Here is a 23,901-nt window from a genome sequence, read left to right on the forward strand (position 1 = left end):
AATTGCATTGTAATATCACTGCCATGTATTTGGGAATGCATTAGGTTGGGTAGTGAATTAGTGAATAAATCAATTATGGTGACCAAAAGCAAATTCAGCTGGTGTGTGAAGGTTGATCAAATCAGAAGGAGATTTTTACAAATGTATAAACTGACTTGTCAATTGTGTCGACTCCCTCCAAAATAAAATCGAAATGAACACATCTCTGCTCCCTTTCATTCCAATATCACTTAACTGACATCCTGACGCTGAGAAGACTTGAAGGAGACAGGGATCGGTTCTTGGTTAGGCGTGTGCTTAATATGGTCACGTACAGAAATTGATTTTCTTCAGAAATTAATTAATTTTTCATATCGCCCTAAGCTGCAGTTAAAAAGAGTGCACACTTGCCTGTTTTTTTTGCAGAAATATTGCCTAATCATATTAATACGATTGCCCCAAGGGTGGAAAGATAATTGTACAAACGCATTTGGAAATATGTATCACTGAGTATTTATGATTAAATTATGCAAATCGCCCATCTTCCATCCTTTCTAGCTGCGGATCCTCTAATTAGGATTGATAATGCTGAATAGATGTTGCTGAATCTAGATACAAGCATGACCAAAAAGCATAAAATTGGAAATGACAGGGCTGGAATTTAAGAAAGTATCTTTCCACTCCTTTCCAAACTTTGATAGAATAAAGCTCCAAGAATATGAGTTTTCCAATGAAATGTCGATGCTGCACTTATTGTGAGCATTGGAGTAGGTCGTTCAAGCCCTCTCCGGCTCCTGCTTTACAACCTCGGGATGATGAATTGCTGTGGTTAATACATTTCAGCTTTTGTTTTGAGTGTCTAGCCGATGAAGGAAGGAATTGGGGGGTGGGGATGTAGTCAACAGTTTCAGCAGGGATCTCGGAAACAGCACCTTTCTCATGCAAAAACAGACTTCACTCGGGGAGAGTGAAACCCGGCCGACTGATTGGCATTGACTGATGTCGACCCCCGCCCGCCTCAGTATTAAACCTTGAGCTGCGCAAGAGCGAGCGAGTTGATCGCGCGGTCACGATGAATTAGGCTGCCTTCCAGAGCTGGAAGAGGAAGAGTCTCCCTGGAGTCTGCAAAACTGAGATGAACGCGAGAACACCTCCAGAGAAAAGGCGAGGTGGGGGGGGGGGGTTGCCTGGGGAACTTGCAGGAACTTAATTCACTTGCTGAAAGGATTCAATGATCTCACAAATCCGGACTGGTCCGAAAGGCTGCAAATCTCCCTCTCCGCATTTTCGAAATAGGGAACGCATGGAATTGACAGGCAGCTCCCTCTTACCCCACTCAATCGGCATAAACACTTGGTCTTTTTGGTTTTGAGCGGGAAAAAAAATGTAGCGCTTCGCGCTCTCAGGCAAAACCTCAGTGACCTGTCATGCAAGGCGACTGCCTGAACTATAAGGTCTTTGAGGTAGATAGATGGTCGGGTCTTGACCGCTCCCATGGGCGTTGGCGGAATTTACAGTTTGCAACAAAAAGAAACCAAGTTGGGGAATACTTTAATCAGCCAGGTGACAGTTGAGTTTATGCGCATGGAGGGTTTCTGAATATGATAGCTTTTCATTTTAGCCACCTAAAGAGTGTTCAACAGCGCAAATGGAGAAAGTTCTGAGCAGCACTCAATCCTCGATGGCTTTTTATCCACTGGCATCTGACCAACCATCCAATTTTACGCATCTTCGACTCGCATCAACCACACCAAGGCTCCCTGACTCCTCAGTGTTTCCAGAATTTTACTTAAAAAAAATGTCGGATTTCCAGCATTAACTACGTTTTTTTGGGGGTCCACGCTTTATTTAATATCAAGCACTCACTCCGAAGGACACGGTGACTCGACCGCGCGAGGAGGGTGAAGTCTTGCCTTCTGAGGGGGTTCCAGGCGCCGAGCTTGTGTCACGACGGTGAAAGCGCAATGCAAGTTAGTTGCGAGCAGGATGGAAGCCTCCAGGTGCTGGAATTTCGAGCCAACATTGAGAAGCTAGGGAGACTCATCTGGTCAGTCAGCATCCACGGGGGAGAGAAATGGCCGGGACTTCAGGCTGTGGCCGCTGATGTCGAGGAGATGAGCCCACCCTCCCTCCTCCCCTCCCTCCCTCCTCCCCTCCCTCCCTCCTCCCCTCCCTCCCTCCTCCCCTCCCTCCCTCCTCCCCTCCCTCCCTCCTCCCCTCCCTCCCTCCTCCCCTCCCTCCCTCCTCCCCTCCCTCCCTCCTCCCCTCCCTCCCTCCTCCCCTCCCTCCCTCCTCCCCTCCCTCCCTCCTCCCCTCCCTCCCTCCTCCCCTCCCTCCCTCCTCCCCTCCCACACACGCATTTGATAACGCTTCCTATTTTAGCCTCTATATAGGGCCCCTGACCCGAAAGCCTGGCCCGTTCAGTTTCTCCAGCCTCGCATTGTTTGCTCGAGGATTTTGATCCTCCGATGGGGAGACGGAGGGAGAAAAGAATGAGCAAGGGTCAGCGGTGATGATGACCAAAATGTTTGATAACAGGATGGCAAAACAGAGCTGCCTGCCACTTGCTGCTTTAACAAAATTATTGCGGAAGATCAGAAGGTTCACTGTAATTAAAATGCTTGCATCTGGTAAAGTTTGAGTGCATAAACGATTAGGTAAAAAGAATAATTTTGTGCACATTAAAATTGCTACCACAATATTTCCCACTAGCAATTACTAGCTAATGAGCAGTTCCACTGGCAGAGCAGTTGAAAATGACACGAATCGAGAGATGCCACTCCAAAACACTGCTGCTTTTGTTCAGGGAGGCGATGCAGAAGAAAGTTACCCGAACCCTTCAAAGCGCACCGATGACCTTATAAGAGGGAGAAAGGCAAGCTAATATTAAAACAGCATTAATAATCGTAATGGGTAAAGGAACATGGTTGTTTAATGACATGATAGACGACCCGGTGCTTTTATTTTAATACTCAGCAATTTCGATGGCAAAGACTGACATCAAATCGTTTAATATATCAGAACGAAGGCGAATCGAAGAAAAATGCTAAAGTGCAGTGGGAATAGCAAAAAATAAAACATGATAAATAAAAGGTCTCCAGTCACTATTCCCCAGTGCCCCGAGAGCCGCTTAGATGGACTTTCCGCAGAGCTTAATGTTATCCCATTGGAGATTTCAGTTCCTGCTTAGTAAATAGAATGTGAAATCCATCGCTGGGAAATCCACGGCAGAAGTTAAAAGAGGTTCACATGATCCTTCAAGGCTATCATTTAGCAGAGTGATTTATCTGGTGTCGTCCGTGCTTTGCAGATTGTGGATTGGTTATTCTGAATCTAGAGTGAATTAAGCCAAGCTGACATCGCATGCCAATAAGTGTTGTTTCATTATTAAAGCGGGATCCATCGATGCCGCGCCCTTGATTTATTGCAAGATTTGCAATTATGACCGGATGACCTCGTTCTGTGGAGGAAAAGACAAATATTTTTCATGACTCAAACATTTTTCTTTTGGAGACGCATTCTTTCCATTGCTCTGTTTTGTTTTAATATAACAGAAATTGCGGAGACATTCACAGATGGATGAGAGAGAGAGAGAGAGAAAATGTTATTAGGCCGGGCCACAACTCGTTTTTGTCAAAGCTTCTGTTGAAAGTTTGCACCGAAAGGATGATCTGCGAAACTATTCCGCCAAGTCTGATTTAATGAGAGCGATACAAAAAAAAAACACCCGGCAAGCTGGAAGGACTCCGCAGGTCAGGCTGCATGGATGAGAAGTTAATGTTTCTGATCCAGACTAAAATGGGAAGAGATGATAAGAGACTGGGAAGGTTGTCAGAAGGTGGGAGAGGTGGGGAGACAGGTTGGGAGTGTGTGTGTGTGTGTTTGAGAGAGAGAGAGCACTAGGAGAAGGGGATGAGAAGGGGAACCAGTGGAATCAGATATGGGAGGGTTACCAAAAACATTGATTTTTAATATAACCCAACGTGAGATAACATGACCTATAATATGAAGAAAACATATAGACAGAACACTAACTGGAATTTTTGAGGACAAAGACATTCATTATTCTGGTGCCCAAATAGAGCATATTTGTACTTAACAGCTATCAGCAGATGCTATTGACATCCTTCAGTGATGAGGTGGTTCAAGAGTTCAAGAATGAACCAACTCCTATCTCAGGAAGAGTTTAGAGCTTCCAACTCACCTATAATTACAGCAGATGCCATCTCAATGCCCCTTCACTCTGTGGTAGATCACCGAGGCCACAGGAATGCCTATATAATGGTATTGTTTATTGACTACAGCCTAGCATTCAACACCTTCATACCAGAAAAACCCATGACCAAACTAAAAGATCTGGGATTCTGTTCATCCCTCTGTAACTGGATGCTGCACTACACCTAATCAGTGTGAATCAGCAACATCACCTCCTCCCTGCTGATCACTAACCTGGGCACCATAAGGTTGCGTGCTTGGTCCCCCACTCCACTCCCTCTTCTGTCATAACTGTGTAGCTGAGTTTGGCTCCAACTCAATCCACATATTCACTGACAACCCCACCGTTATTGGCCAAAAAACTGGAAATAATGAGTCAGAATAGAGAATGAAGATTCAGAATCTGTTTGGGTGGTGTCAGAACAATGATCTTACTTTTAATGTTTCTGAGACCATGGATCTTATTGTTGATTTTAGATAGGATAGGTATTTGGACCACACACCTGTCTGCATTGATAGAATGGAGGTGTATGGGTTAGAACCTCAGAGAAAACATATTTAACAAGATCTCCTGCTGAAACTAACACATCAAGGCCACCATGAAGAAAAGATTTGATATAACATTGAATGCTCTGATGGGGAACTGTGGAAAGTACGCTGACTGATTGCGTCACAGCCTGGTTTGGGAATTTGAATGACCAGGAATGCAAAAGACTCCAGATTGTAACACACATAGTCAGGTTCGTCAAAGGGTTTAACTTTCCGTACAGTTACATAAAAGAAGGCGCCCATCATCATAAAGAACCCCTATCGCTCAGGTCACAACACTTCTCACTGCTATCTTTGGGCAGAAGATAAAGAAACCAGACCTGCACCTCTAGGTTCAAGAAGAGGTTCCAATAGCTTTCAGTCTCTTGAACTAACCTCATTGCACTCATCAAGTATTGCTTGGACACCACAAAAAACTATTTTTGGGCTTGGATTAATGTGAATATTTATTATCCAAATTTTGAATGTATTGTCTCTCTGTCATTCAGTTTTCATAAATGTACTATTGTCTTTGTTTGTGAAGTACCTGTTAGTGTATATGCACATTATGACAATCAACAATCTCATTATCAGTGAATCTATTGACACTGCACATATATAAAATGGAGAAAGTCCCAATGAATGCTTTAAAATGAATGACAGTACCACAAGGTGATTTTAGTATGCCACTTTTGTCTCTGCATTTAATACAGTATGTCACTTTGGAAGTACCCAAAATTCCAGTTCCGAGTGGCAGAAAAAGGAATTAAGTCTGTGTTATAAGTTTGAGACATTAACAAGGAGGACTTGCATATGGGACCTTTCAGAACAACTCAAGGGTTTTCCAGTTAATGAAAGACTTTTGAATTGTAGTGAAGAAAACTTCCTGCCCGCTTCTAAAAACCATTCTCCTGCAAATGTGACAGTGATCAAGTCGCCAGTTTTTTTAGGAATATTTATTGAAAGGCAAATGGCTGGTCTTAATTACAATATTCTAATTTAGAGAATGGTGACCAAGGTTATCCACAATCACATTACCTCATAGAGCACTCTTGTCTGGAATTGTGGAAGAGTGTGGTTTTCCACTGTAAAATCAGTGTATAATCCAGGCCCAGCAGAGTTTTCAAGTAGAGGAACACAAAAACTGCAGATGCTAGAATATTAAGTAAACTATGAGAAACTGACCTCCTTCTTCAAAAAAATGTGGCTTCCCCTCAAGTACCACCATCTTGGCCTTCACCCGGATATCCTCCATTGCCTATACAGTTGTAATAGCAGTTAGTGCAACACCTTTACAGCGATCATGACTGAACCTTGATTTGAATCCCTTGATGTCTGTAAGGAGTTTATACATTCTCCTCAAGCATGCATGGGTTTTCTCTGGGGTCTCCAGTTTCCTACCACCCTTCTAAAACTTACAGGAGTGTAGGCTAATGGGGTGTGATTTGGGTGTCATTGACTCATAGGGCCGAATTGGCCTGTTACTGTGTTGTATGTCTAATTCATTTAATTAATCTGCCCTGGCTCCCTCCACCACCCCCATACACAACAACGACAGGATTCCTCCTGTCCTCACTTACCATCTCACTAGCCTTTGCATCCAACATATCAGATCACTTCTGCCACCTACTACGTGATCCAACCACCAGAAATATTTTCCACTGTGCTCCCCTCTCCGCTTTTCACAGGGACTACTCCCTCACCCACTCCTCCATTCCCACCAAATGCCCCCTTTTTTAAAATATTTTTTTTATTTTTCACACAGTGAACCTTATCAACCAAAATATATACAAATGTTTCTCATTAAATATACACAGTGGCCTTTTCTCCCCTTTTTTCCCCCTTACCTTCCCTCCCCCCTTCCCACCCCCCTCCAAAACCAATAAATATTCAACATAGCAAAAGATCAAATTTGTCTTTGGAAAAACAGTAAATTTTAAATTTGGTTCAGAAATTGGATTTTTATTTCATGTGTGTGGGAATTTCAATTTCCTTTCTGTTCACTAAGGGTTGGGAGTAAATACCACCAGACTTTTAACCAACACACCAATGGCATCATGAAGAAAGCCTCTACTTCCTCAGGAGTTTGCGGAGGAGCTAGTGGAGTTGTTCAAGTGAACCGGTACGGACTTGAAGGGCCAAAACGGCCTGTTTCCGTGCTGTAAACGGTTATATGGTTATATACAATACAATAAAACCATGAAACAATGTCATCACATAATGAAAAATAAACAAGAAAAATGTAATCTACTTTTATACACTGGATCAAGTAGTTTTGTCTTATCATTTTAGGAGCTGGAGGTCCAAGGCAAGCCCTCTCTGTTATGTTCCATGTATGGTTCCCAAGTTTGTTCAAATAATGTGACTTAATTTTTTTAATTATATGTTATTTTTTCCAATGGAATACATTTATTCATTTCCATGTACCATTGCTGTATTTTCAGGCTCTCTTCCATTTTCCAAGTTGACATTATACATTTTTTTGCTACAGCTAAGGCTATCATAATAAATCTTTTTTGCACTTTATCCAATTTGAGGCCTAATTCCTTACTTCTTATATTACTTAGAAGAAAGATCTCTGGATTTTTGGAATGTTGCTTTTTGTGATTTTATTTAATATCTGATTTAGATCTTCCCAAAACTTTTCCACTTTCTCACATGCCAAAATTGCATGTACCGTTGTTCCCATTTCCTTCTTACAGAGAAAACAGCTATCTGTTAATGTTGGATCCCATTTTTTAAAAACTTTTGGGGCATGATATATAACCTGTGTAACCAATTATACTGTATCATGCGTAACCTTGTGTTTATTATATTCTTCATAGTTCCAGAACATAACTTTTCCCATGTTTAATTTTTTATCTTTATGTTTAAATCCTTTTCCCACTTTTGTTTGGGTTTATAGCTTATTTCATAATTTTCCTTATCTTGCAGCTTAATGTACATGTCTGTTATAAATCTTTTAATTATCATTGTGTCTGTAATCACATATTCAAAGCTGCTTCCTTCTGGTAATCTCAGTCTGTTTCCCCATTTATCCTTTAAATAAGCTTTCAATTGATGATATGCAAACATTGTTCCATGAGTTATTCCATATTTGTACTTCAAATGTTCAAATGTTAATAAATTATTTCCCCCCAAAAAATTTTCTATTCTTTTGATTCCTTTTCTCTCCCATTCTCAAAAGGAAAGGTTATCTATTGTAAAAGGGATTAGCGGATTTTGCGTCAATAGTCATTTTGCTATTTGGTACTTCATTTTTTTCCTTTCTAAGTGGATCTTCTTCCATATATTGAGTAAATGATGCAGTACTGGTGAGCTTTTATATCACACCAACTTTTCATCCCACTTATAAAGTTATATGTTCTGGTACCTTCTCCCCTATTTTATCTAGTTCTATCTTAGTCCAGTCTGGTTTTTCCCTTGTCTGGCAAAAATCTGATAAATACCTTAATTGTGCTGCTCTATAATAATTTTTAAAGTTATGTAACTGCAAACCACCTTGGTTGTACCTCCCTGTTAATTTATCTAACGCTATCCTCAGTTTCCTCCCTTTTCACAAGAATTTCCTTATTATTCTCTTTAGTTCATTAAAGAATTTCTCTGTTAAGGGAATTGGTAAACCAATTGCCTCCTTACACTTACCACTGTGACAGCAGGAAATTTTATACTTGTACCACATCTCCTTCATCAGCACCATTTGGGGTCACAAACAGTCCTTCCAAGTGAAGCATCACTTCATGTGAATCTACAGCATCCAGAGCTCCTGTTGTGAGCTCCTCCACATTGGATAGACTGGAAGATTGCTTCACCGAACACCTTGACTGTCCGCCTCAAGAGTTGGGATTCCCAGTTACAACCCTTTTCAATTCCCTGCCCCATTCCCATTCCAATATCTTTGTCCATGGTCTCATGCACTACCAGCCTGAGACCACATGCAAATTGGAGGAGCAACACCTGACATCCTTTTAGCATTAACACTGACCTCCAGTTTTCATTAGCCCCCCCCCCCCACCATCTTTCCCTTTCTCTATCCATGCCTCCTTTCCTCTAGTTCTTTCTCTCTCTCCCCCTTTCCCTCAGTCTCCTATCCTCCAACTCTGCATTCACAGAGCCACACTATTCCCCCAAGCTATTCTCATCTTTCCTGACCTCATAACCATGCCCAATTATCGCCTTTTGCCTGTTGGCCTGTACTCCTCCTACCCCAGCCTTTTTATTCAGATGTCTTCCTTCTCTTTGTTCATTTCCTTTCTCTTTGAAAGGCTCAGGCCGAAAACTTTGGTTATTTATCTTTACCTTCTCTGGACACTGTGAGACCTGCTGAGTTCCTCCAGCACTTTTGTGTTTTTACTACAATCACAGCATCTTCACTCTATGAAAAGCTGGAGGTACTCAATGGGCCAGGCAGCATCCATGGAGAGAATGGGCAGTCAACACTTCAAGTTTGAACCCTTTTTTGAGAATATTCAGATACTTTGCTTGGTGCTCTCCCAAGAGTACTGAATTATTATAGAGCCTATGTCCAAGAGTCTGAATATTTTCAGAATGCACACCTCTGTATTTATTACAGACATCTTTTTGTTCTCAATTCTCTGGTGTGGGGTCTTGAATTCAGAACCATTTGGCTCGGAAGCAGAAGTGCTACTCGCGAGCTGAGCCCCAGCAGACAGTAATCTTGGCAGTAAAATTGGATTTGGATCAGCTGAAGGTTCTCAAGTTTGTTCGAATAGCTAAATACAACACCCCAGTAGACCACCCATCCTCTCTGTGCAAGAGTGTAAGGGAGGAAAGCAAAACACTTCTTGGTCGGAATTTGTTTCCTTTATATTAATGATAGTTATTTCCAAAACCTTAGTATTCAAACAATTAAACAACCATCCTATATGGTGTAATTTTGTTCCTCTGGTTGAAAAAAAGTGATATTTCTTTCTCACAGATTTGAAAATAGTTCCTCTGAACAAAATAATGATCTTTTCAGATTTAAAAGAGAAATTTGAATTTGCGTTTAAATAGAGTTGTTTCTTCTTTTGATTATACATAGGATGAACCTGGTTTGTAGTATTAAGTATTCAGTGTCATTTTTAGATAGATTAAAAATATATTCATCTTGCTGATTTTTCACTGCTACTTTCACTTTGAAAGGTCTTAATGCGGAATTTGTCTGAGTTTTGAGTCACTACTGCTATTTTGATATCATTTTGCCTGTTGCAACAATATAAATGATCATGAACATATTTATCTACAGAGGGGTCCTTCTAAGTTTAACTTGTTGATCTTTTGCAAGCACTAACTTTTAATAACTATTCAAATAATTTGAAGAAATTTAAATGATTGCATAAGATTAACATCACAAAACAAGATTATCAATAATTAATGCCTCTGTAATAAAGAAACAAACCAACATTTTCTTTTAAATGGTATTATTTCATTTCATCCTAAACAGAAATTTCAAGCATCCATGCATGAAAAGGAAGATTTGTTTGTCAGGACAATGTTGCATACATTTTACAATCTGACAAGGGAATAATTGAAAATTAATTTATTTTGAATGTGAATTGTTGGAGAAAGAAAATCTGCTTGTTTGCCATCTCAACTACAAGGCCTTAAAGCAGTCGGCCTTCATTCTTCCAATGAAATTGGATGACTAATTATACAGGCTAAGTGAAAACAAGAACAGCTCTGTCTCTTCATCCAATGCTCACCCCCACCCACCCATGCCCCCCATTCCCCTTCCCCACTTACAAAACAAAGTCATTTTAATTAACAGAGGAGTACAAAGGTTGACCAGAGATGCCTCTTTGACGAACACTGCTAGATACTTTGGGAAAATGCTCTGCATTGTTTAAATGTAACTATTGCGTAATTGGAAGTTGTAGAACACAGCATTGCAATGAGATGCAATTGTATAATCAGTACATCATAATTTTGTTGAATTGAACAATAAACATTTAGAGAAAAGGACATCCAAGTCCAATGTATGCCCTTGCATACTTTTAATGTTGTTTGTCATATCAAAAGTAAACTTGTTACTCATTTCTACTTTCATGTAATCTTACTGACATACTGTATATGTTTTTAATGGCCTACCTTTCCAATACAGTTAATATTTTATTATAACAATTGTTTCTTAAGAATGAATATTGGAAGGACATAATAAACTTCAGAAGAGATCACAAGCAGTTAATTAAATGTGTTAGTATCCTTGTTTTTTTGCCTGCAGCAGTCCCTTTTAATGACCTTAGTCAATATACTCTATGAGTAACTAGGACCCTGGAATGTGTACTCTGTCAGTTAAGTCTTGTGTTCCCATGGCATCTCAATGCTGGAAAGTTGGTGGGGGTGGTGGGGGTGGGGGGGTTGTGGGGGTGATGGGGGGGGAGGGTACAATGCATTAAGATGTATGAAACTCATTTATGAAGGGGGTCTTCAATTAAACCCCACTGGAACTGTTTATGCTGACATTTTGGGCCACTTTAGGAGTTGTAAAATCAGTCCTATCTCAACAGATGGAATGTTTGCAAGTCTTGTCATTAAAATTATGGGTGATAGAGCTGCTGAAACAAAGCAGCTTTCAAATGTAGCCATCTCTCAATCATTTGCAATGGTTGGTTTCAGGGAAGGGCTCAAGTTACAATGTGTTTGCTTGTGCATTTGGAAAGCATGCATTGAAATCTGAATTGAAAGCACAGTGTTCTCTTTGAGTTTCCATGATCATTGGATGAAAGTAGCTGATTGTAAACAGTGCATTTTACAAATACACAAGTTCAAAGCCAGCATTGGGATAAGGAAGTAACCTTCATTCTATTTGTGTATTACTGATCCAAGTGCATCAAAGATCAAGCTAGGACTCCTACTACAATTGTTTCGGCATTAATAAGCAATGGTAAAAAGATACAGTGAAGTGGCAATCTTTTCAAGAGATAAACGCGGGCCACTGTAACATTCCTAGTTGAGCCGGAAGTTTTAACTTCAAGTTCCACCTTGGAGTTTGATCTGATAATCTCTGACAGTAAGATGTTGCCAAGGGAATGATGCATTATTTGAGATGCTGTATAATGGACAGAATGTTAAACAGATGTCACATCATTCTGTTTTGATGGTTCTGCTGGTCTTTTAAGATTTAAGACATAATTTTAAAACTTCTAGTCTTTTAACCAGAATACTTCCTGCAAGGAATCCCGCTAAAAAATATCTAATTAGGCATTCATCTCATAATAGTTTGAGCAATAATTGTGGTTCAGAATGGTTGCTGTGTTCATCGGCATAATAGCAGTTTTTGCACATCAGAAGTAATTAACTGCATGAAGTGGTTTGAAATGGTTAGATCTGATAAGTCCCTAAGTATGATCAAGAACTATTTTTGTCTGGTTTGATTCAACAGACCAGTTTTGTGCTCATATGAATTTAGCACCTGATGTTGTTTCATTCACTTATATCCTTTGTAACCAAGTTTCTGATGGATTAATACGGATAACATTGAAATGGTTATTAGATAGAGTAATCCAGATAATTATACAAATGAAAAAAAAATCAAATAGGTAGGTCTCAATACATTTATTTTGATGAAACATTCTATGGTCACATGGCCATTTGCTTTTTTTTCCACTTTATCTGATTTGCTGTTTAATTCTATTGAACAAACTTGTGGAAATTATATTGTATGAACTGCATTGCCAATCAAACCATATATAGTTTAGTTCTTTTTTAAATTTTAAAATTTAAAATTTAAAATTTGTATTTAGATGTACAACACAGTTACAGGCCATCCAGGCCCACCAGTTCATCCTGCTCAATTATACCCAATTAACCTACAACACCTATACACTTTGAAACTGGAGCGCTTGGAGGAAGCCCATGCTGACATGGGGGAGAATGCACAAACTCCTTACAGACAGCGCTGGATTCAAACCCATGTCGCTGGCGCTGTAACTGTGTTGCATGAACCGTGCCCATGTACCTTCTATTCATGATTAAATTATTATTTGAAGAAAAAAAACTGCTCATCATTGACTCCATAATTATTTGTAACTTCCATTGTTAATTGTATGTAAAGATGGTCAATTTAACAAGTTTTTACCAATACGAAAGATGACATTTGTCATTGATGTTAGCATATTAACATTTTCTTCTTAATTGCAGTAGATAATATTTAAAACCAGTCAATATTTATTAGTGAGAGGCAATTATTCCATTGAACTGTTGCTGCATAGGCACATGGTAGTCTAGAAAAATAATGAAAATTTAACTTAAGAAATTCTGCAATGGGAGAAATAAATAATTTTCTCCCAAAGCTTCCTTCTTTTAAATGTGTGTTGTAGTAAATACAATAGATACACTCAAGGGAGTTTATCATTCTATAGTACCTGTGAAGCATTCAACTTTAATCAAGAATTGACAATGTGTCATGTTAATTTCTTTTTTTCCTATCCAGAGGCTCAGCATCTCTATTTAAAACTGCTGATAAACTTAATTAGATTGGCTTGTCCTTTATGGTATAACGGTGGTAATAATATCCATGTTGGGTGTCATTATACCAAAAAATGAAAAGCAAGCATTGGAATTTAACTTGGAGATACTGACCTTGCTTCTCTTCAAGTTGAGTTCTTTTGCTGCCATCTTCACTAGACTTCAGGGAATTGAGTGTAAATAACACGTATGTCTGAGCATCAGAATATCCTGAAAGTGATATGCTTTGTTGCATTAGATCCTGGAATGCATGCGGGGAGTTGAAGGAGAAAGGGCGCTGCAAGGAGAGATAGGCCCCTTTTCAATAATAATTAAGCCCACTAAAAATACATGAATGCAGATATACAAGGAACATGTGCAAGGTTAACATCTCTCCAAAGGTCATCATCCAAAATCCAACAGCAAAATTATGTCCAAAATGTTAACAATTCCTTTCCATTTACCGTGACTGCTAGACCTACTGAGTTCCACCAGCAATTTACTTTTTTGCTCCAGATCTTGTGTCTCCCTATTTAAATTCTTGTCTATGCACATGAAAATATCAATGACAAATTAGACAATAATTATTATATGGCAAACCTTTTGGTCCTCAAACATAATCCAATAGTATATGATTCCCCAACTAGAACAAAACATCAAGATGAAAATGTAAAATGTTTATTCAAACTTTGTTAATCATATATTGAATCTACCTTTAATTTTGAAGATACATGGACAGGGCTTTAAATTTGGAGACACATAAATGTTCAATTTATTCATTCAAGCCCTTTACAATGTTGAAATGATCAGCGTAAAAAAAAAATCTTTCTATTTCTGGTGATGTTAGTGAGAATTCTTCATCATGTTTGTGACATCACTTGTCTTTTGTCTCTTGAAATGCAAAGGACCCCATTGAATTGAGCACTTTGGTTGATGTCAAAGAAAAGGAAGTTCATGCCGCAGTGTGGTGAATTGCTGTGCACCCATTAATCTGGCTCCACCCCATCCTGTGACTGTACCCATGGCTCCTCCCTCTTGACCCTGTATAAAGGCTCCAAGACCATAACCCCTCCCCAGAAAGCCTGGGTCACAGCATAGGATGACCTTCGTTTATTGAAAATAAAAGCCTATAGGTCTGTAACTCTAGTCTTTTAAGTTATTGATAGCCCTTTACGTAAATGATGAGATCTTTTCGGGCAGTTCTTTTCAAAGCAATAGCAAGTGGAGTTATCTTGTGACTAAAGTCTTATCTTTTAGTTAAGTTGGTTAACTTCTGGTGTGGTCTCAGGCAAATCAAGACTAAGATTCAGATTCACCTAGTCAGTGTCAAAATGATTTTCAACTTTGGACTGACAAATTTGGATTTATTTTTCAAGCGTAAACTAAGACCAAGGAATGCTTTTACTTAGCTGTTGATTGAGAGAGCATTTGTTTACTGTCATTGAATTTTGGTTCAAATTTGGAAAAATATTCCATGCTATGCCATTTATTTTCCATGCTAGTTAATTCATTTTGAGGCCCTAAACAAAGTTTCAAAATAAAGTAATGGCAATCATATGGTTATAATAGTGAGTTGATTGTCATTTGCATTGTGCAATGAACATATCTGCTGAAATTCTTACACGCTGCCCCCAAACATTTAATTAAAAAAAACGACAATAGCGTACATTAAATTAAATTAAAAATAAATAAATAATGATGAAAGGATAATAAATATTCAGTTACCATACTGCAACGAAAAAAAAATGTTGTTTCAATGGTGAAAACAATTTTCTTTTGCAGGGTCACAGTAGTTGATGATTAGTGGAGTAAGGGGAGGTTGAAGAGCTCCACCTGGGCACCACGTTCTGGCCATCTGTCTGCTCTGTACTATTATATAGAAAACTGCTGGCAAGACATCAACCATTTCAACTTCACTACTTGCCTCACTCATTCCAATCTCATGCCCTCAGATTGCCTGGTCCTCCACTCTCTCCACAATAATCCTAACCTTGCACTGACCGTCTGGCTGAAGCCAGATGACAACTCTCAGACACCTCCGCTTACTTACACCTCCACAGGATCCCATCAACACTCATCAAACCATTGTATCATTGCAATATCCCTGAACTCATCGCATCTGGTCATCTCTCTTGCATGGTATGAACCTCATTGTTTCCCAATCCCGCATTGCCTGGTTCTACCTCCTACCCAAGATCCACAAACCCAGTTGTTTTGGCACACCTATCATGTCTGCTTGCTCGTGCTGCACTGAACTGGTATCCGCTTTCCACAACTTTGTTTTGTCTCCCTGTCCCCATACACAAGAACAAAGTTCCCCTTGTCCTCGCCTATCACCCCACTAGCCTTTGCATCCCACATATTCTGCCATTTCCGCCATCTACAATGCGATCCCATCACCAGACATGTCTTCCCTTTTCTTCCTCTCTCTGTCTTCTGCAGGAACCGCTCCCTCTCTCACTCACTCATCCAATCCTCGCTCCTACCAATCGCATCCTTGGCAACTACCCCTATTTCCGCAGGACGTGATCCACATGCCCACACCTCCTCCCTCATTACATTCGGTGCCCAAAATAGTCCTTCCAAGTGAAGCAGTGGAGCATCTCATTGTCACCTTTTCTGCATTGAAGAGACTGGATACAGACTGGGAGATCACTTTATTGAGCACCTTGCATCGGTTAGCTGCAATAGTCTGGATTTCCCAGTGCAACTCATTTCAGTTCCCTGCTTCATTTCCTTGCTGACACATCTGTCCATGGTTTCATGCACTGCTAGACTGAGACCACTCGCAAACTGAAGGAACAGCACTTTGTATTCTGTCCGGGCAACCGGATTGCATTAACATCAACTTTTCTGGTTCCTGCCTCCCCCCCGCCCACCTTCTTCTTTCCCTTTGTCTCCTTTCCTCATGCATTATCTGTCTATGCATTATCTGTCTCTCTCTCTCTCTCTCTTCCCTTTTCCCTCTCTCTCCTTTCACAGAGCCAAAAACTACCCCCCCTCCCGAGTCAATTCTCAACTTTCCTCTTTCCTCTTATCACATCCAATTAACTCTATTTTTCTGTTCATCTGTATGCCTCCCCTCCTATTCTTTCTTTTTTTCACCAGCCTTTTCAGGCCCCTGTCTGATTTTTGCTCATACCTTGAGGAAGGGCTTAAGCCTGAAATGTCAGAATTACATTTTAACCTTCTCCCTGCTGAGCTCCTCCAGCGTTGCTGTGTTTTTACTACAATCACAGCATCTGCAGACGTTGGTGTTTTATTTCAAGAGCTTGATAATTGTTGGAAATAAACTGTTCCTGGACCTAGGGGTACAAGACTTCAGGCTTCTCTACCTTCTTGCCTGAACTGGTGGGAAGTGGTTGTGACTAAGGTGATAAGTTCCTTTATAATGTTGGTTGCCTTTTGGAAGCAGCACCTCAATTAATGTCTTAAATGGATAGGAGGTCATAACCTGTGATGGACCTGGCTATGTTGGCACTCTATTTCCTGTTAGATATGAATCCACAATAACACACTGTTGTGCAGCATTGATTGAATTGAAAAATTTCTATTAGTGAAAAAATAATGATGTTTAACGTGAGGAATCACAATCTCACACCAGTGCAGTGTGGATAGTTTGGTGAGACTGAGGGCATAGACATTATGTGATGGGTTATGTTGGTGCGATTAGTATTTGATGATGTTTGAAGAAGTGAAAATTAGAAATGATACAATTCCTGATGCAGTCATCTCTCACTATAAGAATGGTAACACTTCCCTGGAGCATCACATTAACTTGAGTGGGGGGAAGGGAAATCAAAAGAGTCTTTCGTATTGGATAATTCGGTCATTAACAGAGTTCTGATGCTGGTTTAAAATTAACCACAGAAGGAGGTGAATTTCTATACCAGAGTAATAACACAATGGATGTTTTGTCCTGCCAAACTTAATTTACCTCTGAATGGAGGTCATACTTACTTGAAGTGAACTCTGCACTCTGAGGTGTTTGGTCTACAGCTCATTGTAATTTTTTTAAGGTGTAAAAACAATTCATTTTAATGGAGTTCACTTTTTAAAATCAAAAATAATGGGAACATTGAGAATGCATTTTTTTTAGAATACCCATTGATCAGCTCTTTTCATTATTTTCCATTTCCTAAAGGACATCTCATGCAATCGCTGATCTGCCTTTGTGTTAAGTTAAAATTCAGTTGAAATAACACAAGAGCAATGCGTAGAGATAATGTGGTGTGTCAGAAATGCTTGTGTGATGACAGATATCCCACAGTGTTGTCACAGCAGGAAAACATCAGTTAAAGTAACAGATATGGTTCTTCTATAAAGTGTGGTCAGTAGTATGGTCAGGGTTGCACAAGATTATTAATCACCCCAGGGTCACTGTTTTCCCACCAGTAGGACTGGGCTGTTGTTTTATTGTTGTAATTTAATAAGTGAAGCAAGCAGGGGACAAAATGAGCTTCTTGCCCTGACCCTCGATGGGTTTTCTTTGAAAGTAAAGTGTACAGTTACCTTTCCTCTGATGTGTTGGTTTATATGCAAAGGGAACACTTTGATCCCTTGTTGCCCTTTCTGACACAAGTAGAGAGTGAGACTCGATAACATTTCCATTTGGTGCGTGAAGTGAATTGTTGGGAAGATGTTAAACCTTATTGTTCAACCTGGCTTGAGAAAATACATTTTCAGCCAAAACAAAAACAGTCCCACTACTACAACAAGGGCAAATGAAAGATAGCACAGTGCAAGCATCAACAGGAATTTATTCACTGTGTAATGGCAATGGAAGATTTAATAATGGATATGTTTTTGAAAATTCAATTCCTGCTATTAAAATATGTATGATTTTGTTTTAAGAGCTCAATTACCTAATGTTTGGATTGTGACTGTAATTATAAAAGATTCTGTGATAAAAGTTGTGATTGGTTGGAGAGCAGCTAAGACAAAAGTCAATATAGTCTTTGGTGATATTTGAATGCATAAGCAAGCAGAGTGGTTTTTTTTCCAAATGTATGCTCAGTAGCTGATTAAACATATGAGTTTGCTCAGTGCATGGAGAAATTATGACAGTATCCTGCATCAGTGCTTACTATTCCCAGGATAGCACAGGTTTAAAAATAATTTTGGTCAACATCTCAGTTCTTCATTGAAAATACATCCGTCCAAATAAAAAGCTCCATAAACCACGGACTCTAGACTGAATCATTTAGAGTGACAGAAAAGACAGGTTCCGTTGACTTTTTTTCCTGTGAAGTTGTATTTGGGGAAAGTTAGGCTTGTGTGAAATGCTGTTTGACCTGATGTTTCTTTCCCTGTTTTGTGTATTAAAATTTCAAGCCTTATCTGTTCAAATTTGATGGTTAGTGGGTTATGTTTGGAGTCAAACTGACCCCTGCAGATAAACTCTGTCAGATGTTAGGGTGATTTATTAAATTCTAATTTGTGAAAAGTGCTTTTAATGTTGGGAGAATGGGAATACGTTGCAGGTGGCTGACAGCTCCAGGCAAAATTTGTGCTAAATTGCTCCAAAGTCAAGTGAGACAAAAAGAATATAAGAAATCTTTTTTTAGATATTCAACACGGTAACAGGCCCTTCTGGCCCCCGATTCTGTGCCACCCAAATATCCCAATTAACCTAAAACCCCAGTATATGTTGATAGGTGGGAGGAAACCAGAATGCCCGGAAGAAACCCACACAGATACAGAGAGAATGTACAAACTCCTTACAGACTCTGGCAGATTCGAACTCGGGTCGCTGGTGCTGTAATAGCGTTGTGCAAAATCTCTGTTGGATTTTGGTACTTTATTGAGATGGAAGTGAAATATGCGTAATATAGAATTCACTGACTTTTTAATGAGCTTTTAGTCAGAATAACATTCTCTTTACTCGGAGGCTTTTAAATAAGCAATGTCTCATATTACCATTGAAATATAGTTGTTTTTTGAAGTTATTACATAATTTCATGGGTGGTCTGGTGACTGTCATCATAAATCACTAGAATTTAAGTGTTATAGCTCAACTCAAATGACATCACTGTCCAAGTTGTGTAAAACTCAGTAGGGCCACTAGATGGAGCATCAAAAGGTAGAAGACACAGCAGAGTAGGCAAACACACAACTATCTCTTGGTGAGAGGGCATGGGTTTAATTGTTTACCATACTGTCTTATTGACATTAACGAGAGCTGGAGCACATCATTTAGTTCTTCATTTATAAGAGGTTATACAAAAGATACATTCTTCATAAATTTTAAACATATTGATTGATTAATCTATGCTTAATACAGTTTCCTCTACTGCACAATGGAGCAGCTCATTGTAATGTCTAGGTTACAGAATTGAAAGGCAGTTGATGTTCAAAACTCAAGGTTATTTTAACCCTTTGGACTCTGTATCCCTGTTTTCAGGGACTACAACCAACCACATATACTTACTCCGTGTCCCTGTTTTCATGCCTAACCACTGGTTCATACTGGTGTTTATACTGTAGTTTACCCATGGACCCAGTCTGGAGTATATCTTACTAAAAATTAAAAATGGCCAGAGTCTAAAGGATTAAGGGATATTGAATTTATAAATAAAGCAACAAGGAAGCACTATCCAAAAGTATCTTAACACTATTACGGTTGGTGGAACAAAAAGGAGCTGGAGGGATGCCATGGTTCGTGCGGCATCCAAGGATAGATGTGGTCAATCACTGTTTGAAGTTTGGTCCCTTTATCGAGACTAAAGTAGGAAGGGGAGATAATCTACATTTGAGGTGAGGTCTCATTTTCAACAATAAATAAGTGGAGATATTGTAAAGGGGATGAAAAGGGGAGCATTTAAAATGCAATAGGGTATTAGACAGAAGAAGATGGGAGAGATGGAGAGACAGATGAAGGGGCAGAACAGGCTAGAGAGAAAAGTGAGAACCTGAGTAGATAAAGAAGAGCTGGAAACAGTGGAGGTGGGGTTCACGCAAAATAGAAAATGCATTATTCCCACCATTGGGTTCAAGACTGTCCAATCTCATAAAATTGGCTGAATATGATGTATTTCTCCTCAAGTTTCTCACTCTGGAAGTGAATCCGACCAAGGATGAACATGTCTGTGTGCGAATGGTTAGGGGAATTAAAATGGTTGGCAATGAGGAGTTTTAGCTTTGACCTTCAGACAGATGTTCAGTGAATCATTCATATAAACTATGTTTGGTTTCCTATGTATTATTAGGAGCCCCCATTTCATTTAGTGTGAATATCACTTTAAGGGGTAGTAAAGGCTGCAACCATTCACAGTTGTGGAGAGATGGGGTGGGAACAGCTAGTACAGGTTATACCCAAATTTGCTACTTTGTAGAGGAGAAAGGACTTTGGGTACTTTTTCCATGGACACAGTTGGTGAGAGAGCCTTGTGTGTGGAACACTGAAGGAACAGTACTTTATTGACCAGCAGCCATCTCAACAGGAATGACTGTGTGATAATGGACAATTCGGCTGATTCTCACTATCAGAGGAATTATTGAACTCCACCATGACCAAAGGAAAGGTCACTTTAATTGACCCGTACTTGGGTTTTGGAAGCATTATGGAAGTCGAGTATTTTATTTACCCTATGCAAGTAAAGGGCAAGTAGTGACAACTGTTCATATGAAAGGATATTTTTCTGGAAGAAACTTGACAAGAATTTGTGACTTTTCAGCAGTCCGGCCACATAGTCTCCCCCATTTCCTTCATGATCACTTCTGTGCTTTGGTTTAAAAGTCTGTATTTTGACAATGGATTTGTAAGACTAAACTTTGAAGTGACTGTCCAGAATTCTGCCTAAGCTGTAATGGTTTGGGTATATATATATGTATATATATCTACTATCTATATCTATAGATATCTTTGGCTTGGCTTCGCGGACGAAGATTTATGGAGGGGGTAAAAAGTCCACGTCAGCTGCAGGCTCGTTTGTGGCTGACAAGTCCGATGCGGGACAGGCAGACACGATTGCAGCGGTTGCAGGGGAAAATTGGTGGGTTGGGGTTGGGTGTTGGGTTTTTCCTCCTTTGCCTTTTGTCAGTGAGGTGGGCTCTGCGGTCTTCTTCAAAGGAGGTTGCTGCCCGCCAAACTGTGAGGCGCCAAGATGCACGGTTTGAGGCGTTATCAGACCACTGGCGGTGGTCAATGTGGCAGGCACCAAGAGATTTCTTTAGGCAGTCCTTGTACCTTTTCTTTGGTGCACCTCTGTCACGGTGGCCAGTGGAGAGTTCGCCATATAACACAATCTTGGGAAGGCGATGGTCCTCCATTCTGGAGACGTGACCCATCCAGCGCAGCTGGATCTTCAGCAGCGTGGACTCGATGCTGTCGACCTCTGCCATCTCGAGTACTTCGACGTTAGGGATGTAAGCGCTCCAATGGATGTTGAGGATGGAGCGGAGACAACGCTGGTGGAAGCGTTCTAGGAGCCGTAGGTGGTGCCGGTAGAGGACCCATGATTCGGAGCCGAACAGGAGTGTGGGTATGACAACGGCTCTGTATACGCTTATCTTTGTGAGGACTCTACATCACCTTTGTTGACCTCACCAAAGCCTTCGACACCGTGAGCGGGAAAGGGCTTTGGCAAATACTAGAGCGTATCGGATGTCCCCCAAAGTTCCTCAACATGATTATCCAACTGCACGAAAACCAACAAGGTCGGGTCAGATACAGCAATGAGCTCTCTGAACCCTTCTCCATTAACAATGGCGTGAAGCAAGGCTGTGTTCTGGCACCAACCCTCTTTTCAATCTTCTTCAGCATGATGCTGAACCAAGCCATGAAAGACCCCAACAATGAAGACGCTGTTTACATCCGGTACCGCACGGATGGCAGTCTCTTCAATCTGAGGCGCCTGCAAGCTCACACCAAGACACAAGAGAAACTTGTCCGTGAACTACTCTTTGCAGACGATGCCGCTTTAGTTGCCCATTCAGAGCCAGCTCTTCAGCGCTTGACGTCCTGCTTTGCGGAAACTGCCAAAATGTTTGGCCTGGAAGTCAGCCTGAAGAAAACTGAGGTCCTCCATCAGCCAGCTCCCCACCATGATTACCAGCCCCCCCACATCTCCATCGGGCACACAAAACTCAAAACGGTCAACCAGTTTACCTATCTCGGCTGCACCATTTCATCAGATGCAAGGATCGACAATGAGATAGACAACAGACTCGCCAAGGCAAATAGCGCTTTTGGAAGACTACACAAAAGTGTCTGGAAAAACAACCAACTGAAAAACCTCATCTATAGATATAGATATAGATGGATAGATAGATATCTATATATATATGTATATTCACACGTAGTTGGGTTTGATTTGACTAATGTGTTATATTATTAGTAGTTATTATGAAATAGTGTTTTAAAAGAAAAAATATTTTACAGTGCCTTGGTTAATTTCCATTGCTGCTGGTCTGTGATGTAACAAATTCAGGGCTTGTCTGGGATATGACCAAAATTGGAGCTTATTGATCAATTAATTTTTGATTTGATTGATTAAAAAATCCTTTGGAAAGCCAATTCCTTTTGAAAGCTTGTGGGTGTGTGTGAAAATACCATCAATGGATATTGATGAGTTTTTGAAATAGCCATCCTCTGTGGGTTTGCAGAGGAGATAAAGGATGACATGGGGGTTATTGCCCAAACATTGGGACTTGTGATTAAAAAACCATCTATGAAAAAGGCAGAAATCTGGAGAATTATAGTAAAAACCTATAAAGCAGTGGGGAAGTTAGAGAGGAGTTAAACAGTTTCCCAAGAGTAAATCCAATGAGTAGTGGTTACTGTTGGAACAGATTGAGTAAAAAGAACATAGAAAGTGGAGAAGCAAAGGCAGTTTGAGAGAGTGAAGATGAGAAATGGAGTTGCACCTTCTGGTCCTAGAGAGAGGTTTGTGACCAGTAAGGAGGTTAGGTTAGTTCCTCCATTTGATGAAGCTGAGATTGATAAATACTTCCAGCAATTTGAGAGAGTTGGTGAGAGTTTAAAATGGCCACAAAATCATTGGTCCAGCAGGCATACTCTGCCCTTAGAACCGAATAAGCTGCTGATTATGAGACTGTAAACAAGTCATGCTTGAGGCTTATAAATTGGTTCCAGAAGTTTATAGGCAAAAAATTCAGGAATTTGAGGAAATTAGTGAACCAGTCTTATATGGATTTTGTGTATGACAAGGCTGTGTGCTCTGACTGAGAGAGCTGGTGTTAATTGAGGAAATTAAAAGATGCATTCTTAATAACATAAAAGCATATTTAGATAAAAATGGAGTGGAAACTTGGCAAGAATATGCTAAATTAGCAGATGAATATGCTTTAATCCACAAGAGAAGCAAGTAAAGGAAAAACTTTCAGGTCCACATTGCCTCTATTTTAAGAAACTTGGTCACGTGATAGCAAATTGTTCTGTGCTGAGAAAAAAAGAAAGAAAAGGAGGCAGCGTCAGATGTATGTATTCAAAAAGATGAAAAACATAGAAATCTACAAGCTTTCAGACCTGCTGATAACATTAGAGGTGAATTCAAATATTTTGTGTCAGAGGGTTTAGTTTCAGTAAAGGAAGGGCCACCACAAATGCCAGTGAAAATCCTTTGAGATATTGGGGCCACCCAGTCACTCATGTTGGATGGTGCTTTGGAGTTTGGTGATGCATCTGCCGTGGGTGAAATAGATTTGATTTGAGGTCTGGGGGATAATCCGGAGTCGATACCTCTGCCAAGGAAAGTGTTGACATCAGTG

The 23,901-nt window shown here is 40.1% G+C and overlaps 1 protein-coding gene and 1 long non-coding RNA gene across 4 annotated transcripts in view; one reads left to right on the plus strand and one right to left on the minus strand.

Annotated features, from left to right (window-relative positions):
- The window catches only part of dachc (dachshund c), a 575,251-nt gene that overhangs the window by 7,711 nt on the left and 543,639 nt on the right, over positions 1 to 23,901 (plus strand). The window lies entirely within an intron of this gene.
- Positions 2,912 to 23,901, minus strand: part of LOC138739101 (uncharacterized) — a 35,146-nt gene continuing 14,156 nt past the window's right edge. The window contains exons 4-5 of one of the 2 annotated variants that reach the window (XR_011341995.1): positions 13,306 to 13,468; positions 2,912 to 3,439 (exon numbers count right to left, since the gene is read on the minus strand). This is a non-coding gene — a long non-coding RNA (uncharacterized lncRNA). Of the gene's footprint in view, positions 3,440 to 11,282; positions 11,774 to 13,305; positions 13,469 to 23,901 lie in introns of those variants that run through there. The other variant, XR_011341996.1, reaches the window with a different exon arrangement.

Source organism: Narcine bancroftii, chromosome 7, assembly GCF_036971445.1.
Source record: "Narcine bancroftii isolate sNarBan1 chromosome 7, sNarBan1.hap1, whole genome shotgun sequence".
Lineage (NCBI taxonomy): Eukaryota > Metazoa > Chordata > Chondrichthyes > Torpediniformes > Narcinidae > Narcine > Narcine bancroftii.